At 46.0% G+C, this 14,222-nt stretch overlaps 1 long non-coding RNA gene across 1 annotated transcript; it reads left to right on the top strand.

Annotated features, from left to right (window-relative positions):
• The first annotated feature begins 5,168 nt into the window (after positions 1 to 5,168).
• LOC114629793 lies at positions 5,169 to 6,080 on the top strand. Its single transcript, XR_003712723.1, has 2 exons — positions 5,169 to 5,467; positions 5,761 to 6,080. It is a non-coding gene; the product is annotated as an uncharacterized LOC114629793 (long non-coding RNA).
• The last annotated feature ends 8,142 nt before the right edge of the window (positions 6,081 to 14,222 follow it).

The raw sequence follows: 14,222 nt of genomic DNA, 5'->3' as shown, positions 1-14,222 counted from the left end.
AGAGAGGCAGAGAGGCAGAGAGGCAGAGAGGCAGAGAGGCAGAGAGGGAGAGAGGCAGAGGCAAAGGCAGAGGCAAGCAGATCTCTTGAGTTCGAGGTCAGCCTGGTCTACATAGTGAGTTCCAGAACAGTCAGGAATACACAGAGAAACCCTGTCTCAAAAAAACAAAGACTGTCCAGCTTTTTGCGTCAGGTAGCCAACCCTTATGAGTTTTCCTTAGGAATTTACAAGATGGTCACAAGAAAAATTCACAGAGAATCTCACTTTAAAAATAGATTTATTTATTTGTGTATTTGATGGGAGTTTTGTCTGCATGTGCATTTGCACACCAGAAGAAGACACAGGATCCTGTGGAATACAGTTACAGACCCTGTGAATCACCATGTGGGTGCTACGATTTGAACTCAGGACTTCTGGAAGAGCAGTCAGTGCTTTTAACTGCTGAGCCATCTCCACAGGCCCATTTTGTTTTTTCTTTTTATAGCAGAAATGTAAACCTGTCCAGATGAGAGTTAGACTGGCTAAGTAAATAACGCTGTACTCACTCAGTGCAGTAGGATCCAGTTTGTAACACAGAAAATGTAAGGGATTCATAAAAATATTTATAATGCATGTAAAATCAAACAAGAAAGCATGAAATAGCATCTGTGCTGATCAGTACTCTGCAGGAATACCAGTGCCTAGGGGCAAAGATCTAAGGGAGATAGTTAAAAATAAAAGCACTTATTAAATTAAGGTGCTGTGGTTATAAGGCATATTTTTCTCTATGAAGATTTTCTTTACTATGCAATATATTTAATACATAGTTAACATAATATTGTTTCAATAGTTACATGTAAAATGGGGGAAATCCCAAAGCAACAATGTTACATAGTAACCATGACAGCCTCACTTCTCTACAGTCCTGTTTCACAGAACACTTGGTAAGAGAACAATATGGTGCTGTAGATGGAATGCAGGCGCGGCTCGGACAGGGCCTGAAAGGGAGAGCCGAGTAGCCCTGGATAGGCTGTGTAGTTTTCTTATCAGAAATATAAAGACAGGACGATGCTATCTGTCTCTCAGAGGCTTTTTAGGATAATGGGTCAATATATCAGAGGAGACAAATAGATCAGGCCAGGGGGTTAGGGTTCGCTTCCACACATCCATTCAGGCTGACATTTCCCACTCCATTTTCTACATGCAAGTATCAGTCATTCAAACTGAGCAGTGGGCTCCTTAAGGTTGCTCCCCACCCCTGGCCCCGAGGGTAAGCCGGGTAATAAACTGTGAACCACAAATGATGTCTTATTACCATTAGGTGAATGTTGGACAGATAACCCTTTGGCCTGTTGTTAGTCGGGGCAAAGTAAGTAAAAACTGGAAAACACATGGCCATTTGAAAAGTAGGTGACGAGAACTTGTCCCTTCAAAGCAGAGCAAGAGTGAAGAGCCCTGGGCCTGCCATGAGAGTTCCACTCCAAAGATCCTCCCCACCCATTCCAAAAGACTGAAGACCCCAAGTCTCTGAGGAGGAAGGAACCGAGTCTGACATCCTTCCTTTCTGCTTTGGTGGAAAGCTCTGGAAGCTCTGCACTGCCTGCCACAAATGCCGGCACTTGTGGACTGGAGAGAACACACGTGTGGCCCTCTGGCTGCTTTCCAAGAAAGTGGGGTGATCTCAGGGAAGAGTGGAGGAAATGAAGTTTCCTCCAGAGAGCCTTGAGCTCCCAGTCATCTTCATCCTACAGCTTCCTAAAGATGGGGTTTCCGCGGCTCCTTCCTCAAAAAATTAGGAATTCAGCCTTTATCCCAACTTGCCAGGAAGAACTAAATTTCAGGGTAATAAGAGAGGGCTGGTCTTTACAGATTCAAGATTACAGGGCCAAAACTTAGGAGGTTACCTTTGTGAGGCCCCAATGAAATAGAGGATTCCTTCAGGGATAGTTAATATTGGTTAAATCTTGTCTTTGGTGAACTGGATATTCATGAGGTACCAAAGCACTGTCCCCTGCACTGTGTTGTGTGGTGACTGCAAGTAGAACCATGGTGCAAGTAATTTGACACTGACTGGACCTTCTTACTCTAGACACAGTCTGAACCGCAGGGACGAACAAGATATGCCTCTTAATGGGAGGCTCCAGGAAGTGGGGTGTGTGACCATGCCTGAACAGAATTAAGCCGGCAACCCTAACTTCTAGCCTCCCTGAAGGCAGGTGATGGATAGGAAAGGGTCAAACATCACTACCAGGAGACAGTCAGACCCACCTCACAGGGGCCATAGAAGGAAAAGGAGAGCCAGGAGCCAGGAATGTTCTAGAATAAAAGTATCTTAAAAGCCATAACTTCCAGAGTTGATATCTGGTCCTGATTTGAACAAGTCTGCTGTAGGAGATATTCTGGGGACAACTGAAGAAATGCAGATGTGGATCTGGTGTCTAATGGTATTTATGGCATTTAAATGTTGTGACACAGCACTGAACCCCCTGAGGAGAACACTCTTACTTAGACATGCACATGGAAATGTTCAGGGAAACTGCACATAGCTTGTAACATACTTAAAGAGTTTGGCTTTTTAAAAAAAGGCCGGCAAACATGATCAAATGTTACCGATTCCAGTGCTGTTTGTACAAATGGAACGTATAAAATGTACAAATGCAGTGCCCAAGGTACCCCAGGCAAAATACTAGAGACAGAATACAGAATAGTGGCTGGGCATGGTGTCACCGGTCAACTCATCCTAGCAGCAGGCAGAAGTGGGAGAATCAGGATCCCCAGAACCCACATAAAGCTGGTAGAAAAGAACTGGCTTCCAAAAACTGCCTTCTGAATTCTACACTCATGCCTGCCCACCCACCACACAATATTTAATACATTAATTAAGAGATAGAAAGGGAAATTTTTTTTCTTTCAGAGGACTGGAGAGATGGCTGAGAGCACTTGCCACAGAATCATAGGGGCCTGAGTTCAAATGTCAGCACCCAGCTAGCAAGCTGGAAGTGGTCTCCAGGGGTCCTGTAGCTGCAGGTCTGTGGGGAGCAGAGATAGGAAGACTGCTGTGACTTGCTAGCTGTCAGTTTAGCATGAAAAAAAAATACAAGCTTCAGGTTCAGGGAGATACTTTGTTTCAAAGGAATAAAACTAAGAGAAACACCCAATGCCTTCCTCTGGCCTGTGCTCCTGGGTCTGTCTATACACAAGTGAGCAAACACTACATACACAAAAAATTAAAATTAAACCAGGTGGAGAACAACTGGGGAGAGATGCCCAACATTTATTTCTCTCTTACACACACACACACACACACACACACACACACACACACACACATATATACATGTGTATACACCCTTTGTGTATTAAATCTCAAGGACTAATCCTGCTCCTAGATTTCTGTTTATTTTATGTGTACATACATGTGTCTGCGAGTATATGTCACATTGTGTGGGTGCCTGTGAGGGCCAGAAGAGGGCAATGGATTTGGGTGCCCTGGAGCTGGAGGTTCAGGCAGTTATGAACCCTGGCGTGAGCTCTGAGAACCGAACTCAGGTCCTCTGGAAGAGTATTAAGTGATCTTAACACTAAGCCACTTCTCTGGCCTCACTTTCCTAGAACTCTATAGCATCTTGTAGAAAGGAGAAGGTGGATTCTAAAAAGTCTGAATGGATATAAGTACTCTGACCCCTCTGACCATAGGAGACAGGCATTCTATAGTCTGAGCTCTTTCTAAAGTAAAGCCTTTCAGATCCTTGGAAATCACACTGGTATCCATTCTTAAGATTAGAGGAACAGCCCCGAGAGGGTAAGCTTTGGACACAAAGGTGGTTCAGCTGATGGATAGTGGCTTTTGGACAAGGCTCAGTGAAGACAGAACTTCAGTCCTTGAAAACGAAGTTTTTATGCTTCTTGTCTTGAAAGGTCCTTGGGGCTAAAATCTTTGAAAGATCTATCACCCCCAGCCTGGCCACGAGATTCAAGACTAGCTGGTTGGTTTCGAAGCACCGCTCACCATTGACCATAAACTTTGAATCCTGTAAGGCTTGTTGGCAGCCAGAAAAGAAAACCACGTATCTGGCTTAAAAGTGCTCACTTTCCCTTGTGAAAACAGGAAGACAGAGAGACACTCACTAGAGGTGACCTTCTAGCTGCGGGCTGCAGTCACCCTGGCTTCTCAACTGCTGCTACACTCAATGCAAGAACAGGGGTCTCTCTCTCACTGAGGACCACAACCGCAGCTTAGTTTAGGAGTTCCTGGTTTGTGTCAGGACACACTGAGTTTGTGGTATACAGAGAGATCCCTAGCCCCTCTGCCCCACCACCCCAGGCCTGCCCACCACGCATTCTCTGAGTGGGACTTGAGGATCCATCATGTGTGGTCTTGTTTCCCTCGATGTCCTTCGAATACCCCAATCACACCTGAGTGCCGTGGGCTGAATTGTGTTTTCCCAAAATTCTGAAGTGAAAAGCTGGAGCCATCTGGTGTGACTGCATTTGGAGACAGCGCCCTTGAGGAGGTCATGGGATTAGTGATGTACACCCCAAGTGACACTTTTAGAAAGAGTCAGATCGCTTGGCAAGGACTTGCTTGCCAGTTGACTAGCAAGCAAGAAAGGAAGTCGTCGCCAGGAACCAGCTGAGCACCTTGAACTTCCCAGCCTCCTGAGCTGTGAGAAAATTGCTTGTGTTGCTTAAGCCACGCTGGCGAGGTATGTTGCAACTGCCCGACCGACCTGGTAATAAAACAGCGCAGGGCGGTCTAAAAGTTTGAAGAAACACTTTCCCAAGCGAGCGTGCTTGTGCTTCTGGCAATCTGCACATGCAGGTACTAGGAGACTGGAGGCAGGTTCCCGGAGGCAGTCAGCAGGGGTCCTCGCTGCTGAATGAGGGGTCCACCTGTCCTCCCAGTTCTACAGTGCCTTTCTCACACCCACTCCACTCCCACCCCACCCCCTACCCCTCGAACAAGCCATGGTCTCCGCCTTGCCCCCATGCCCAAGTCTAGTCTAGGAGGTAAAGAAAAATACAGTGCTGACTGGGGAGGCGGAGGCAGAGGCGGGGAAGGCTGCTCGCCTTGTCGCTGTCCCAGAGCGAGCAGGGGCCTGGCGGGAGTTGCTTTCCAACACGTCCCAACATGTGTTTCCAGTAACGCGGTTTGTGGCCGCTTTCTTGTTCTTATCGCTCCTCCCGTGACCTTTGCTGGTTACAGACTTACTGACTGGAGCCAGGTGGATTTGTTTGATTTCTGTTGATGTCATTAGGAAGAGGAAGTGCCAGAAGGGATTACCTCAAGTTTAAACCTATTTCCAGCAGAGTCCCGGGGCCTTTAATTACACATCTTGGGTCTGTTTGGTAAAGAAGTGGTCAAAGATGTGCTTTTTATCTCCCTTGGGATCTCCTGCGACTGGCAGCATTCCACGTGTGCCTGGCGTGCCTGCGGACTCCAGCCGGGCTGGCAGGGAGGAGGGGGAGCCGGCGGCGTTCAGAGCTGGTGAGGAGCCTTTTGAAAAACAGGGCTGGGGAGTCCTTGGCCAGACCAGGATATTTTGGAGTGGAAAGAGTAGAGGGGGACTAGGAACTGCACCTAAAGGGAACCGAGAATTTTGTTGGGGAAAGGGTAGAGAGGGGGGTGGGGATGGAGTCGGGGTTGGGGGATGGACACTGGTCAGCTACTGCTGAATCACAAGGAATAGTACAATCAGAAAGCTAAGTGCCAGCCAGGTCCAAAAGCAAATTTCCCTCCGTCCTAACCCACCTCTCTTCTTAATTGTCTCTTCTTTGTAGATTTATTTCCTACCTTAGCACTGAAAGAGTAACCCAAGTCCTACGGATGGGCAACGGCCAACCCTGGGATTGACCAGGAGATACATAGCTATGGAGCAAACGAATGGCATCTTCAGCTATCAGTACGCCTGGGCAGAGAGATCTGACTAACAGCTAGCTGGTCCTCAGAAAATCCTTCCTTCCCTCTCTGATTTCTCCAGGTTTTAAGGGGCCCATTCCCCATACTGCACGTTATGTTGGCCTTTATTCAGCTTGCCATATAAAGTCATTTAAGACCCAAGACCCAAAAGCTTAACATGTAAATGCAGCTTTATTTGAGAGTTGTGGATGGTGGCTTGTAATCATTGTTACCATTTTGATGAGGAACGTGGCCACAGACTCATGTGTTTGACATTTGATCCCCAGCTGGTGGTCTCTCTGGAGAAGGTTATACAACTTCTAGGGCTTTAGCTTAACTTGCTGAAAGGGATGCTGGGAGTGGGCCTTGAATGTGACATTAACTTCAGGTTCTGGCCTGAGAGCTGCCACAAGAGTCAGCTCCATAGCTGCCTCTGAAGATGCTACCACTGTCCCTAGGACTGTCACTGTGAACGGAAATCCATCTTTCCTCCTTGACGTTGCTTCCTTTGGTTATTTTTGTCACAGTTAAGAGAAAGACAGGGAGGGTCTTTGCACATTTTGGAATAACAGTGAAGGCAGGAAATTAGAAATTATTCTCTGTTTGTATGAAAGACAGCTGGGCAGGTTAAGTGTGCACACAATTTTACATAATAGGACTCAAGTTTCCCTTTAGCTTTTGCCTTAGTTGGGATGGGACTTAGGAAGGACTGGAAATGTGAACAGGTGAAATCTAGCCAGAGGTTCCCTTCATCCTAGTTAGGGATCCCTTTTTTGTCTGTATTCCACCCCTGGCAAGACTAATCTCCATTATTTCCATGCCCACCCCCAGGATCTAGTAAGTTCCCTAGGAGAGAGCACACAGCTAAAGCACAGAGCCTTTCTTGCCTGTTTCTGGAATTATTATTTATTATTATTTCTGGAATTATTATTATTGCTAGTAATAATGATGATGATAACTTTTTGTCCTGATGTGTCATTGGACTAATTTAAGCAGGTCCTGAGAGACACAGGCATAGTCTCCCTCAGAAGAGGCACCTCTGTGGGGTCAACCCAGTCATTGGTGAGGTTCTTGGCATCTCCAGCACACCCCAGCCTACTTCTGAGAAGGAGGAGGTAGTATGAATGTGATCTTAATTTGCCCTCAACTGTGCTGCAATATAGACATGCAGCCTTTATATCTTGCACCATTTCTCCAAGGCTAATACCAATACGGTGCTGGAGTGCCAAGGATGCTCTCACAGGTAATACAAACACAACGATGGCGTGCTAAAGGATGCTTTCACACTATTATAGTAGCACAGTGTTGGTGTGCTAAAGGATGTTCTCATCTTAATAGTTCACAGCAGTGGCTACTTCATGGATATTATTTAGGATGAGGCTGAGTAATGACCAATCTAATTGGATAATTTAAATAATAAGCTAATGGTATAATGACCTACAAGTAGCACAAAGTTCAGGAAACAGACATTTCCCCACTGTGTGCCAACTAGGCAATTTAACAGCGTGCATAAAATGACTATACTTACTTTAACCTCAGCTAATAACTTATTTCAACTATTTATTGGATGAGAAGGAGTAGGAAGTATATCATTTCTCCTCACTGGATGGTGGTGGGGCCGAGCAGATGCAAAGACTGCAGCTCTCCACACGAGTCTGCATAACTGCACTGGAGACATGGGCCTCATTCTAGCTAGAGCATGATTTTGTCTAAATAGTAACTCTTGAGAACTTCAACAAATCTTCCTAATCAACAATGGGCCTCATTCCCAAGAGCTGTGGATTTAGAACACCCAGGTTCAGAGTTGGATATTGTAGTACATACCTGAAATCCCAGCACCAAGGAAGCTTTGGCAAAAGGATTGAGAGTTTGAAGGTAGACTGGCAAGACCCCTGTCTCGACCAAGCCAAACCAAACCAACCAAAACAAAAAAAGGTTCAGATCCTAGACAATTATCTACCTCGCTCTGTGACCCAAAGCAAATACGATCTCTCTGTCTCTCTGTCTGTCTCTTTCTCTCTCCCTCTCCCCCTCCCCCTTTCCTGTTTCATGTACTCCAGGTTGGCCTCAGACTCTCTATATAGCTGAAGTTGACCCCAAGTGCTGGGATTTCAGGTAAGTCACAACTCTGGAAGCTTCAGGGTCTTCATCTGTAAGATAGAACTTAAAATCTCGACTCCAGAAGATTGTTCTGGTAACTTAGTGAGATAACATTTATAAGGCAGTGAGCGGCAACTGGTACAGAGCAAGGGCTTGGAAGGTAGGGTAGTTATAAGAGTAAATAACTAATCCATGTCCTTGGTTTTGGTCGAAAGGCCGAGGACATGTGCCTAGGAGGTGGCCCAGCAGTTAAGATCACTTGTTGCTCTTGCAGACAACCAGGGTTCAGTTCCCAGCACCTACGTAGTAGTTCACAACCATCTGGCACTCCAGTTCTCTGAGATCCCATATCCTGTTCTGGCCTCTCCAGACACCAGCAGACAGGCAACATCTAACAGATAAAAATAAAATAAATAAATCTAAAAAAAAAAGCCCCTTAAGATAAATGCAAAGAACTCTTTCCTGTTTTAAGAACTTTGTCTGCATACATGTGTGGTATGTGCGCTCCAGTGAGCAGGGCAGACGTGGGGGTCAGAAGACAACTCCTGAGAATTGCTGCTTTCCTTCCACCACTGGGTCTCAGGACTTGAACTTGAGTTGTCAGGCTTGGCAGCAGACACCTGCTGACCCATCTCCCCAGTGTGTGTGCACGTGTGCACGCGCACACATGCGTGCATGCATGTGTTTTGTTTGGGTTTGGTTTGATTTGGTTTTAGTTTTTCGAGACAGAAGATCTCTCTGTGTAGCCCTGGTTATCCTAGAACTCAATTTGTAGACCAGGCTGGCCTTGAACTCAGAGATGTGCCTGCATCTGTCTCCTGAGTGCTGGGAGTAAAGGCATGGGTCACCACTGCCTAGGCTGGTTTTGCCTTTTCAAGACAGGACTGTGTAGTCCAAGCTGGCCTCAAACTTACAGAGATCCTCCTGCCTCAGCCTCTTGAAAGCTGGGGCTACACCAGGCCTGACCTCATAGAACTCGTTTCTAAAATAGGCTACTTAACCCCTCTCTGCTCTGAGGATAATTATTTGTCCAGGAAGATTTAATTCATATGGTCCAGGACCATCTTTGCCGAAGAATTGTTCCTGAGAAATATGCAGAGACACCTGCAAGTCTTTCCTGTCTCAAAGAGCTCACCATCCTCTAGCCCCTCATATGACCTTAACCTATTCTAGGATACCCCATATCTGGTGAACAAGGGCTATCTCTGTCTATGTCCACATTCCTGTGGCTTAGAGTCACCTTGCCTTGTACGTGCACCCCCAACCAGACTCCAGTTGCCCTGGTGGCTTCTTTCATCTCTATGAGGGTAGAAAGCCTGTTGTGTTTGTTTGCTCCATGTCAGTACAGTACAGCCTGCCCACACTCTGAAGGGTTGGTGAATTCAGGAGACTCCTCAGTCTACAGGGGAAAGCCTGGCTAGATGAACTAGATGCTGATGGGGTGGGTCTGCCCTTCTGTTGTTTCTACTTAAACATCATGGGATCCTTAGGGAAACAGAAAAACTTTTGTGTTCTAAGCATGCACAACTGCTGCCTGGAGCCCAATTTGGACATGCCGTGGCTCACTTGGTGGAAATGTAGTGAGAGAAAGGCAGTTTCTTGTACCTTATCAGATAAATGCATACGGGGAACACCAAGCTATCTTTACCTACCACTTCACAGATTCTCAGCAATCAAGATTTAGGAAAAGTCTTCTAGAAAATTCTCTATTGATCATTCAAGCAGGATAGGTGGCCAGCTCAAACCATGGCCTTCCTACATAACCCTGGAAAAAGAGGCTTGACTCACCTCACAGGAGGTGTATGCTTGCATGCATCCTTATATGTGTGTGTGTTTGTACGTGTGTGTGTGCACGCACTTGCATGGGTGCATGGTGGGAATGTGTCAGGACCTGGTGAGTTTACCTGCTCTTAGATCCTGTATTCCCAAAAGGAAGTCAGGAGCAAGCTTAGAAACACTCCTTCAAAGACAGAATACCTGAGAGGTTTTGTGTGGTTTTTGTTTTTCCACAACCACTGAGTACTTACAGCTCTGCACAGCAATGCATCCTGTGTGAATCTTTCTTGACTATCACTTGGTCCAGAGTTTGACTCTGCCACCCTGAGCAATCTGTGCTTTCCTGGGGACCTGCTGGCTAAGATAGAGTTTCAGCTGTAGTCTCACCAGACCCAGGCCATCCACACCAAGTTCAAATCTGGGAAGCACAAATCTGGGAACTGAAACTGACAGATGATACTTGAGACGAATAAAGAAGCCGTGGATTGGCACCTTTCATTTTTGCTATAGCTCTTCACTTAAATATTGGCTATTTAAAAAGAAAAAAAAAGTCCAATTTAGCCAGGTGTAGTAGTATATGCCTTTGATCCCAACACTTGGGAGACAGCAGCAGGATTTCTGTGAAGCTGAGCCCTGGTCTACATAGTGAGTTCCAGGACAGCCAGGACTAAATACAGAGACCTTGACTTGAGGGAAAAAAAGCAGAAACAAAAACAAAACAAACAAACAAACTTGCAGAAGACTAAAAACTACCATGAGCCCTCTAACATGAATTTGTTCCTCCAAACGTTTCTGTCTGTCTGAATCATTTCAACAGTTTCCATCTTCTCTGACGTGGAGACTGGAGAGTTCTCAGTGGCTTGAAGACTGTGTGTTCTTCACACAATAGCTCCCAATTAGCAAGAGTGGCATTTGAGACATTAGACTGTTAGGTAGTATATGAGGCACTTGCAGACATAAGGTCTGATTTTGAGCCCCAAAGTCCGAGTAAATGATGCTGTGCGTTTGTAACCACAACATGGGGAGGGAGAGACAGGTAGATTCCTGGGGCTTACTAGCTGCCCAGCCTACCCCACTTGGTCAGCTCTGGGTTATACACTGCCGCAAAACAAACACCTGGTGGGATGACGGCTCAGCAAAGGGCACTTTCAACCTGAAGATGCAAGCCTACCCAAACCCACACACAGATGGAAGGAGAGAGCCAACGCTACCAACTTGTCCTTTGACCTCTATACATGTGTTGTAGCATGTAATCTCCTTACACATATCATACATATGCATCTCATACATACACACACCTCACACATGCACATACAATAATAATAAAAAATTCTAAAATTCAAGCAAGCAAACAAACAAACAAACAAAACCCTGGAGAGCTCCTGAGGAATGACATAGACGGGGCTTGGAGTACAGCTCACTTACCTATCATGCAGGAGGCCCTGGGTTTGAGCACTGTGGTGATTAAAGTAAATAAAGCCCATGAAGAATGAAACGGAGCTGAGAGCATGGTAAATAAGAAAAGTCACCTGTTACTGTGACAGTCATTATATATTTACCAAGGGTTTAATGTTTCACATGGTGTAATTCGATGCAAATTTCCAACCAACGAAGAAACTGCATCTCTTGGACACTGCATGGTTGAAGACCTACAACCAATCAAGATCGTCTATGACTGATCTGGTCACGTAATAAAAATGGTGTAGGAGGGGCGCTAACTCAGCAAATGAGTGCTTATTGAATTTATAGTGTTTTCATGGGACTGAGTGCTGAAAATTCTTTGCTGGGGGAGCAAGGACTTTGCTTGCTTGGTGGGAAAGAATGCGAAATGATCCCTTTCCGACTAATCTTCGAGGATCAAGTGAATACGCACATGAGCTTCCACACAAACTCTTGCAGGCATTAGAGAAAAGCAGTGCACCACATATTCTCATCGGGGCTGCGGGGATCTGGGAGGGAAAGAATGGCTTGATTAATCAGGGCTGGCCTAATAATAACCTTCAGGATTGCAGGAATGAGGAAAAGAGAGTAGGGTATGCAACTACAGTCCCGAGATGAAAATGAACGCCCTAGGTTGAATGACAGGTTGAGGCTTTAGTGTGCCGCCCCTGGATTTAATGCAGGTGCTGGCTGGTGTGTCACAAAGGGTAGTGTTGTGTGCAGGGCACCTTAACCTACCTTATCTTCTTTTTATCTTTTCCAAATCTATGTCTCTGCGTGGATATATGCATGTATGTGCAGATGTTCATGGAGGCCAGAGAACATGCAGGAGCCTGTGGAGCTGAAGTGATGGCTGTGAGCCATATGACAGGGTGCTAGGGACTGAACTGTCTTCTCTTGATTGCTCCACCTCTGTAGCCTCTACTTACATTAGCTTTATTAAGAACTAAACACAGCCTTGGTGCTGAGGATGGAGCTCAGGTGTCTCAGCACACAATCCCCAGGACCTCATAAACCTGTGTGGCGCCCTGTGCCTGTATTCTGAGAACTCAGAAGGTGGACACACAAGAATCAGAAGCTCATGGTCATTCTCTGCCACTTGGTAAGTTGGAAGCCAGATGAGGCTACATGAGACCCTGTCTCAACAGAAAAACAAATAACTAAAGCCCAGAGAAAACATGTTAGCACACAGATAGGAACACCAAAGTGCAGGCAGGGCAAGCAAATGAGCTGGGCTAAGGGACGGGGTCGAGCCCTAGGCTAACAGCTTCCCTCTAAGATGACTGGAAGGCTTAGGATGCCAGTTCCAGAGTGTTTCTCTCTGCATCCTTCTAGGCTTTCTGGGGAAGACTTTCCAGTAGGCAGTTGTCTTTCTCTCTTTTGGAGCACTTGGCTTTATGAAGAACTTTGGCAGACTTCTAAACAAATTAGTGTTGATGATCACAGAATGAAAGGTGAAAAGTCTCCCAGCACCACACAGTCTGGGTTACTTGTCTGTTGCTGCCACAGAGTAACCTGACAGAAGCAACCCAGTGGCTTATTTGGGTTCACAGTCCAAGGTGCATGCAGTCCATCACAGTGGGGAAAGTCGAAGCAGCAGGCACGCTGAAGAAGAACACAACGAATGCTTCTGCTCAGCTCATTCCTCCCTTTTATATAGTCCAGAATTTCAGCCCAGGAAATGGCACTACCTGCAGTGGAAGAATCTTCCAACTCAATTAGCCTAATCAAGATTCCCCCAGAGGCATACCAGAGACCATTCCCCAGCTGATCGAAGCAAGTCAACAGCTGGGATTAACTATTGCATCAAGTAAGACAGAGGAACATTGTGATAAACTGGCACCCATGTCCTCATCAGCTAGTAAAAACTAAATGTGTACTGAGCTAGAAGTATAGTTTCTTTTTTTTTTTTTTTTTTATTGGATGATTTATTTACATTTCCTATGTTGTCCCCTTACCCCATCCCCCACCACCCCCTCGGAACCCCCAATCCCCTCGCCCCTCCTCCTTCTTCTCTGTGGATGTAACCTCTATCGACACCCCCCCACTCCCACCTCCCCACCCTCAAAATTCCCACCCCCTGGGGCATCCAGCCTTCATGAGGTCAAGGTTCTCTTCTTCCACCTATGCCCAGCAGGGCCCTCCACTTTTACATATTCAGCTGAAGCCCTGGATCCCCCCCTAAGTGCTCCCAGGCTGGTGGTTTAGACCCTGGGAGCTGTGGTTGGTTGGTATTGTTGCTCTCCTCATGGTGCCACAAACCCTTTCAGCTCCTTCAGTCTTCACTCTAACTCCTCTATTGAGAACCCCATGATCAGTTCAATGGCTAGTTGTGAGCATCTGCCTCTGAATATGTCTGACTCTTGAAGAGATATCCATATCAGGCTCTTATCAGCATGCACTTCCTGTCTTCCACATCAGCATCTACCTTTGGTGATTGCACATGGGATAGATACTCAGGTGGGGTGGTCTTGAGACAGCCCCTCCTTCAGTTTCTGTCCCTCACTTTCTCTCCATATTTGCTCCCTTGAGTATTTTGTTGCTCCTTCTAAGAAGGACCGAATCACCCTCACTTGGTCTTCCTTCTTTATGGACTTCATGTGGCCTGTGAGTTGCATCTTGGGCATTTCAAGGTTCTAGGCTAATATCCAATAATCAGTGAGTGAATACCATGTGTGTTCTTTTGTGATTGGCTTACCTCACTCAGGATGATAATTTCTAGTTCCATCCATTTACCAAGGAACCTCTCGAATTCATTGTTTTTAATAGCTGAGTAATACTCCATTGTGTAAATATACCACATTTTTTGAATCCATTCCTCAGTTGAAGGACATCTGGGTTCTTTCCAGCTCCTGGCTATTATAAATAAGGCTGCTATGAACATAGTTGAGCATATGTCCTTGTTATATGTTCGAGCATCTTCTGGGTATATGCCTAGGAGTGGTATAGCTGGATCCTCGGGTAATGCTATGTCCAATTTTCTGAGGAACCGCCAGACTGATTTCCAAAGTGGTTGCACCATCTTGCA

Source organism: Grammomys surdaster, unplaced genomic scaffold (genome assembly GCF_004785775.1).
Source record: "Grammomys surdaster isolate TR1022 unplaced genomic scaffold, NIH_TR_1.0 317, whole genome shotgun sequence".
In the NCBI taxonomy this organism is placed as follows: Eukaryota; Metazoa; Chordata; class Mammalia; order Rodentia; family Muridae; genus Grammomys; species Grammomys surdaster.
The sequence above is the reverse complement of the archived record's forward strand: the minus strand, read 5'-3'. Positions and strand labels throughout refer to the sequence as shown.